Below are 9,704 nucleotides of genomic sequence, written 5' to 3'. Positions count from 1 at the left end.
ATCATCTTATTCTTCATAAAATTATGCGTATATTTTGTAATACAAGTTTTGGTCAATCTTTTAAAATAAGAGGTAGGGGAGAGTGGGAACCTTGTTACGGAAAAGTGCTTGTAAGTCCGGTTCTGCTTAACCGATCTTTACAAATTTGGTCTTGTTGTAAACAGCTCTTTACTGGCAATGTAGGAGTTATAATGTCGAAGCAACCTAATATGTTTGGTACCTGCTAGAGGGCGCTATTTAATTTTTATTTTAAATCTAGTTTTCCTTGAAAAATATTAAATAGAAACATACCGTTTTATTATCAGATTATAAAAGAAGAATAAATTAGCAATAAAATACCGAAAACAGCATGTCGATATCTTCTTCCAATCCGGAGATATCTTAAAAAACGTGTTAAATGGGAGAAACTTTTATGCATATTCTAATTTCGACTTATTATGTTACTATATTATTAGGTAAGTAGGTATATTGTACCACCATTTATCTTATGAATCAAGGACTGATGAAAAGTATTAGGAAACTATTACCTAAGTCGATTAATCAGTAACAGTCAAATTATTACACTTCAGTAATAAGTATAAAATAAATTGCCCTTTACATACCTACAAGCAAGGCTATGATTAACAAATGAATATCGCTTCTAATGTCAAAACTTTTAATGGCGTTGTAATTGTGTCTATTGTTTATGTTGTTACCTTTTTAATTAATTACATTCGTTAATATAAATATAAAAATATGATTATTACAAATGAAGAAGCTTTTGACATGTTGGCAGTTTATTTTGAATGTATGAGAAATGCCACTGTTGCTGCTAGAGTATATGCACAGCAGTATCCCAACAGACGACATCACGGTAGACGAGTTTTTATTCGAATCGCACAACGTTTACGTACGACAGGAAGTGTGCATTTACCTTTGCATCGAAGACGTCGTATAGGTCGCACTGAGGAAAATGTAATAAACGTTTTAGCGTTTATAAATGTAAACCCCCATTTAAGCACAAGAGCTATCGCCAGAAGTTTGGGAATAAGTCGAACCACTGTCCAAAATATTTTAAGAGACCACAGGTAACTTTAGTAAATCATATTCGTTTACTTTATTCGCAATTAGAATACGCCATAATTTTTATAGTTCATCCAATATTTGAATGATAGTTTGTAAATATTTATATTTTCCACATTTTGCAAAATTTTAATTATCTCAAAATTTACTATTTTAGATTGCATCCATATCACCTTGTCCTACACCAACATTTAAATGCTGAAGATTTCGATACCAGGCTGGATTATTGTAACTGGCTACTAAATATGATAGACGACAACCCCGAATTACTTTCAAGTATTATGTGGTCAGATGAGGCTACATTTCGTAGTGATGGCCATGTAAATCGCCATAATATGCATTACTGGTCTGAAACGAATCCCCATTGGATGCAGGAGGTTCGGCATCAGGGTCGTTGGTCTGTTAATGTATGGTGCGGTATTCTAGGTGGACAAATAATTGGACCATATTTTTTTAATGAAAATTTGAATGGAGAAAATTATTTAGATTTTCTAATGAACCAATTGCCACTACTTTTAGAAGACGTACCATTAGCAACTCGTCGAGACATGATTTTTCAGCATGATGGGTGCCCAGCACATTACTATAGAGGTGTTCGGAATTTCTTAGACCAAACCTATCCTGATAGGTGGATAGGACGTGGAAGCCTATTTGCTTGGCCAGCAAGGTCCCCCGACCTAACGTGTTTGGATTTTTATTTGTGGGGAAGAATAAAAGAGATAGTTTTTATTAATAGACCTACGACAAGGGATAATATGATTCAAAGAATACGAGATGCAATACAAAGCATCCCAGTAGCAGAAATTGAAGCTTCCGTTTTATCCACTCGTCGGAGACTTTTGTCTTGTATTGCAAATGATGGACAACATTTTGAGCACCTTGGGCGCCATTAGTCTTAGTTTTTTCTCAGTAATTACTATTTTGGAATTTACTTAGGTACTTAGTTTGTGTATTATTGGTAGTAGGTAAGTATAAATTTTAATTTATGTAGTTAAAAGCCAATTGTATCTGAGCATTTTTTTTTATAATTTATGATTTACAATGTATTGTTATTGTAAATTAATGTAATTTGTAAGACCTATGCAATTATTAGTTAAGTTAGTGGGTTTATAACTACTGTTAAGTTAAGCATAAAAGTTTCTCCCATTTAACACGTTTTTTAAGATATCTCCGGATTGGAAGAAGATATCGACATGCTGTTTTCGGTATTTTATTGCTAATTTATTCTTCTTTTATAATCTGATAATAAAACGGTATGTTTCTATTTAATATTTTTCAAGGAAAACTAGATTTAAAATAAAAATTAAATAGCGCCCTCTAGCAGGTACCAAACATATTAGGTTGCTTCGACATTATAACTCCTACATTGCCAGTAAAGAGCTGTTTACAACAAGACCAAATTTGTAAAGATCGGTTAAGCAGAACCGGACTTACAAGCACTTTTCCGTAACAAGGTTCCCACTCTCCCCTACCTCTTATTTTAAAAGATTGACCAAAACTTGTATTACAAAATATACGCATAATTTTATGAAGAATAAGATGATCGTATTTTGAATGCCTGTTAATTGGTAAAATTTTGTCAAATTTTCCTTTTTAAATTTTTCTGTTTAAATTGCGCCATCTAGCGGTAGACCTACAATTCTAAAAATAATTTCCAGGCTTTTCTCGAGGTCACTTTTGTCATAAAATTTTTTATCCCGAAGCTCTGACATAATCCGTTTCTGAGATATAGCCGACGGCCGTTCTTAGTTGGCCACCCGGTACATTAACAACAAACACAACAGTCCTCCAACTTTTCTCACCACAAGAGGGAGAAGCTGGATCGACCTGACACTTACAAAAAACATGACAATAAATGACTGGATGGTCCAAGAGGAGGAAACCCTTAGCGACCACCAATACATTACATTTAACATAACTAAACACACACAAAACAGAAAAAACACAACAAGAAACAAACTAAACATTGCGCACATTAACACGTTAAACGCCATGGGTAAATGGATAAAAAATTTAAAAAAAAATTTTTGTATATACAGGGTGGTTCATCTTATTCGCCTCGATCTCTGTATGGAAAACCACTTGATATTTTAAAAAAATTTCTTCACAGAAATATACAGGGCCTTTAATACTACAACCTAAAAATAATGTGAATTATACAGGGTGTTCCAAAAAAGAGTGGTATATCAAAGTTATATTTTTTCTTATGGAATGCCCTATATCTGATGACATTATTGAATTGACCTTAAAAAATAAGCTATACTTTCATAAGGGTTCCCTATACCTAAATACAGGGTGTTTGATTTATTTCGATTTTTATAAAAATGTAAGGTTTTAGAAAAAAATAAATATCTACGAATCTAAGAAGCAGTAACAAATTCTTTCTTGGATCTTAATAATAGACTATTTAGCATACTTAAACAGATGCTTATTGCAACAGAATTTCTTACAGGGTAGTCAAAATATGAGATTGTTCTATTAACAAATTCAAGCTGTACTAACTTACTTATTTTAAATGGAACACCCTATATCTTACTAGTCTATCGCGTAGAAAATTTACTTAGCTTTCAATTTGTATTAGGGTTTCCTATACCTATCTTTTTACAGGGTGGTCAAAATATTAGATTGTTCTATTAACAAATTCAAGCTGTAATAACTTACTTATTTTAAATGGAACACCCTGTATCTTACTAGTCTATCGAGTAGAAAATTTACTTAGCTTTCAATTCTAATTAGGGTTTCCTATACCTATCTAGCTTCATTTTTTAAATATTTAAAGATTTCCTAATTTGTAAGCTTTAAAAATTAGAATTAAGTACCTCTGTCGTGGTTATTTACAACACATCACCAACACCGGCAATATACTTAAATATCTTAGTCAAGATAGTTTCATTAATAAAATTCACTTTTTTATCATTTAATCACACAGAGTGTTCTTATTTTAAATGACATACTCGATATTCTATTCTTTATAATGGAAGATATTTAAAATCTCTTCAATTCCATGTTAGCATTCTCAATACACATGTTATTCTGTAAATATAAATTCCCATGTTATTCTGTAAATACCCATTTTTACATATTTTTGTACAATAGGCTCGTTTTCGTCAAAGTAGCCATTGCATTTAATTGTTTGTAATTGCGATTTAAGGATTCAAACAAAAAGTGGCGTTCTTAAATTTACTTAATAACCGTTGGGTTAAGATATGGAAAATACTTATACGGAATGAAATATAATTTAAATATCTTCCAGAATACGGCATCTAATATAGGGTATGCAGTTTAAAATAAACATATTATTCAATTTCACATGTAGGCCAAAATCAACTAAAATAATACAACACTCTGTGTGATTACATGATAACAATGAAAATTTTATTATTAATGACAGTATCTTGTCTAAGTATATTGCCGGTGTTGGTGATGTGTTGTACATAAACACGACATAGGTTATGTAATTCTAATTTTTAAAGCTTACAAATTAGGAAATCTTTAAATATTTAAAAAATGAAGGGAGATAGGTATAGGAAACCCTAATAAGAATTGAAAGCTAAGTAAATTTTCTACTCGATAGACTAGTAAGCTACATGGTGTTCTATTTAAAATAAGTAAGATATTACAGCTTGAATTTTTTAATAGAACAATCTAATATTTTGACCACCCTGTAAAAAGATAGGTATAGGAAACCCTAATACAAATTGAAAGCTAAGCAAATTTTCTACGCGATAGACTGGTAAGATACAGGGTGTTCTATTTAAAATAAGTAAGTTATTACAGCTTGAATTTGTTAATAGAACAATCTCATATTTTGACCACCCTGTACGAAATTTTGTTGCAATCAGCATCTGTTTAAGTATGCTAAATAGTCTATTATTAAGATCCAAGAAAGAATTTCTTACTCCTCCTTAGATTCGTAGATATTTATTTTTTTCTAAAACCTTACATTTTTATAAAAATCGAAATAAATCAAAACACCCTGTATTTAGGTATAGGGAACCCTTATGAAAGTATAGCTTATTTTTTAAGGTCAATTCAATAATGTCATCAGATATAGGGCATTCCATAAGAAAAAATATAACTTTGATATACCACTCTTTTTTGGAACACCCTGTATAATTCACATTATTTTTAGGTTGTAGTATTAAAGGCCCTGTATATTTCTGCGAAGAAATTTTTTTAAAATATCAAGCGGTTTTCCGTACAGAGACCGAGGCGAATAAGATGAACCACCCTGTATATCTGATATTATGTGTTCAAAATAGATATAATATTTATTTTTAGTTTTGAGCGAATTTTTTAGTCATAAATATAAAAAAACACATTGAGGTCACCGGTGCCCTCCGCGGCGCTATTGAATAGAAATTAACTTTTCAGTTGTACCACGCCGCGCCGGTCACAATGTCGGTCATCCCACTCTCAGCAATTCCCGTCCCTCTGGGCTGCTAGTGACCATGCGGTTCTAACAAGAAACAACAGGTCAGTTCTTGCAATCTTCAAGTGGATGCAGTAACAGTGTTTTTTTGGTTCTTTGTTCTGTATTATTTTGTGTTCCTATTATTTTGTGGACAAAATTCCACACTATGGAGGTGAACAATGAAGATCAAAGTTTTGCAGATATTTTTGGTAATGTAGACGATTTTTTTATAAGTGAAGCAGATATTGAACGATTTGATTTACTGGCAGCAAGTGTTAATAATATCAAAGAAGAAGAGCTCTCTAACAATCGTAAACGTAAGGGAGATATCTCCTATGAAGAAGATGACTCTGAAAATGAAGTTTTGCATGTGTCCAAATGTCGGAAGCGACGAATTATTACTTCTGATTCTGAAAGCGAGCCTGATTTGTTAAATAAGGATGTTGCAATCAATGATATAAACCAAACAAGTTCTTCACGCAAATGGTTCGAGCCGATGGGACGTCAACGTTCAATACTACCATTTACAGAATTAATTGGGTTAAATCATCCATATTCGACCGTGTTGATGCAAGCCCCTCCTGAAGATTTTTATATGCTTTTGGTTACTGAAAATCTTTTTGAAAAGATAGCAAATGAAACAAATTTATTTGCGACACAATCTTGGGTTCACATTCTTGGATACCAACTGACAAATATGAAATTAAACGTTTTTTTGGCCTTCTTCTATTTATGGGATTGGTAAAGCTGCCAAAAATTAATTTCTATTGGAGTAAAGACAAAATTATGGGACAACAATTTCCTGGAACAATTATGAGTAGGAATAGGTTTGAGTTAATTCTACAATTTCTTCACTTCTCTGACAACCAAACTACAGACCCTGCAGATCGTATTGGCAAAATAAGGGGGCTTATAGATGAATTAAATTTTAAATTCAAGCAATATTACTCTCCTAAAGAAGATTTATGTGTAGATGAAAGTATGGTGCCCTTTAGAGGACGTTTTATTGGACGTCAGTATAATAAACAGAAACGACACAAATACGGTTTTAAACTATTCAAACTGTGCACGATTCCTGGATATACCTACAAGCTGCAATTATATTGTGGAAAAAATAATGATGCAGTAAATAATACGCCAACCAATGTGGTATTATCATTGTGTAAGGATTTACTGCAAAAAGGTCACACAATGGCAACTGACAATTGGTACACTAGTTTAGAGTTAGCATACGAATTATTAAATAATGATACCCATCTGGTTGCAACAGTTAGAAAAAATAGGAGAGGGTTGCCAAAAAAAGTTGTGGAAACTAAACTTCGTCGCGGAGAAAGTATTGCACAGGAAAATGAAGATGGAATCACTGTCATGAAATGGAAGGATAAACGAGATGTCTTAATGTTATCCACTAAACATTCAAATAAATTTTCTACGATTAGAAAAAGAGGCAAGGTAATTAAAAAACCAAAGATGGTTCTAGATTATAATAAATCTAAATCTGCTGTTGATATGAGCGACCAAATGACTTCATATTCATCCCCACTAAGAAAAACGGTCAAATGGTACAAGAAACTGGCAATTGAATTATTGTTAAATACTGCTGTTGTAAATGCCTCTATTATGTACAGTGAAACAACAAAAAACTGTATGTCAATTGTAGATTTTAGAAGAGCTCTAGTTGACTATCTCACCAGTTCCAGAAAAGAAGACGAACCTGAAGCAAGAACGTCACGACCAACAAGAATCAAGCATGAATTGGGAACGAAACCAGGGAAAGTTAGAGATTCAAGACGTCATTGTGTTCAGTGTTATAAGCTTAATGTGGTACAAGTGGGCAGAAAACTAGCTAAAAATAAAACAAAAAAGGTGAACAGTTTTTGCATGCAGTGTGAAGGTAATCCCCATTTATGTTTGCCATGTTTCAATAAGGTGCACAGATATATATAATCTCATTTTGAAAATTTTCAACATTTCTCTAAAAATTATTTTCTTCATTTTAATATTTTATTGTTTATTGTTAAATTTCTAATTAGTTAGAACTAGTTTATTTTAGTTATTTCATTACTTTCCATAAATATTTATAACAGACAAGATTTTCAATAACATGATATAAAAATTCAAAAATCGTTCTATATCTTTTTACTTATGTAGGTAGATTTGTCCCATTCAAAAGATCTATTCTACAGCGCCTTGACGGTCATTTCTATACATAATATTAACGAAACGAGTGACCGACGGCACAGAAAACAACTTTGTATAATGCTATGTTGCGGAGGTCACCGGTGACCCCCACGGCGCAATGGGACGTAGGAGCTGGTGGTCACCGGTGACCTCCATGGCGTTGAACGTGTTAACAAAACAAAACTGAACACACTGACAACGACAAAGGTTTGGGATTTGTCAGGTAACACAAACCAAAAAGCACAAAAAATACAGCAAGACATCATACAAACAACCAAAGAAGCAACTAGAAGAACAAGCAAAAACAGGAAACCAAACCAAGTTTGGTGGACTGACGAACTAGAAAGATTCAAAAGAGAAACCAACAAAAAAAGAAGAAAGTACCAAAAAGAAACGGACCCGATCAACAAAAGAAGAGACGAAATCACATACATGGAAGGCAGAAGACGCTACAAAGACGCCATGAAACAGGCAAAAAGAACTGCAATCAGGCAATACCTGACAAATCACGACCAATACAACCCGTGGAACGTAGGATACAAAATCATAAAGAAAAAATGACAGCAATACACTCAACACTATCAAAAGAGCAGACGGAACCTACACAGTAGACAGGGAAGACACAATAAAATACACAAAAAGTACTTCCCACAAGATCCTATAGACGCGGACGACGACACACATAGAACACTTAGAACAAAACAGTACCACCAAAACACGAACAACGACAAGGAATTCACGCAAGACGAAATAAAACAAACAATACATGACATGAAAAACAAAAAAGCTACAGCGACAGACGGCCTAAGCAAAGAAATAGTGGAACTAATACATGACATAAAACCAGAAATATTAACAAACATATACAATGAATGTCTACAAACGGGAGGGTTCCCGGAGTGTTGGAAGAGGGCTGACATGGTCTGGCTCCCCAAAAAGGACGGAGGCAAAAGACCAATCTGCCTCCTTCCCACACTGGGGAAAATCTTAGACAAAATGACCACAAAAAGACTAACACATCACCTAGAAACAAATGGCAAACTAAACAAAAACCAATTCGGATTCAGACAAGGACACTCAACTATAGACGCGATAACACAAATAGTAGGAAAAATAAACTACAACAAACGACACAAACTGCACACATTAATAATCACACTAGACCTACAAAACGCCTTTAACTCGGCATGGATACCCACAATAACAAACAGTCTACATAACGCCCAAACACCACACAACATACAAACACTATGCACAAACTTCCTGAAAAACAGAACAATCATGACAGAACATATACAAGACAAAACAGAAAAAGGTTGCCCGCAGGGGTCGAGCCTGGGTCCCATAGTATGGATTCTCCTGATGGAATCCTGGTTCGACGCCATCGAGCAAACAGAGACCACGACAGACTTCGACATAGTACAAGCTTTCGCCGATTACCAGATAATCTTACTAACTGGCAACTCACTAAACCAAATCGAAAATAAATGGCTAAAAATATGGACAGCGTGTGAAAAATGGGCTAGGTCACACAAACTGCAATATAACAGCAGCAAGACCGAAGCTTTGTTCGTCCCACACAGGCCAACCAGGGCTCCCCTAGTCAGAATTAACAACGAGTTAATAACACCGTCAGCACACCTAAAATACTTAGGGCTGACCATAGACACGAGCCTTCAATGGTTGGAACATGTCAAAATGAACAGGCAAAAGGCAGCCGACATTGGACACAAACTGTTCATAATAGCAGGCAAAGATTGGGGACGAAAACCGCAGACTCTTAAGGCTATCTACGAGAACGCAATTAAACCCATGCTCCTTTACGGGGCAGAGATCTAGGGAAAGAGAGCGACTGACACCAGAATCGCTAAACAATTGGCTGCCGCAGAGAGACCATTCCTTCGAGCAATCACAAGGGCATACAACACCGCCCCAACAACGGCCCTTCACGTACTGGCCGGAACAACTCCGTTGAGCGTAGATGCCTTAGCCACATACAAAACATACACAGACTACAAAAACGAAATGGACGAACTAAAAACTAAAA

This window comes from Diabrotica virgifera, chromosome 9 (genome assembly GCF_917563875.1).
Source record: "Diabrotica virgifera virgifera chromosome 9, PGI_DIABVI_V3a".
Lineage (NCBI taxonomy): Eukaryota > Metazoa > Arthropoda > Insecta > Coleoptera > Chrysomelidae > Diabrotica > Diabrotica virgifera.
This window is presented reverse-complemented; position numbering follows the sequence as displayed.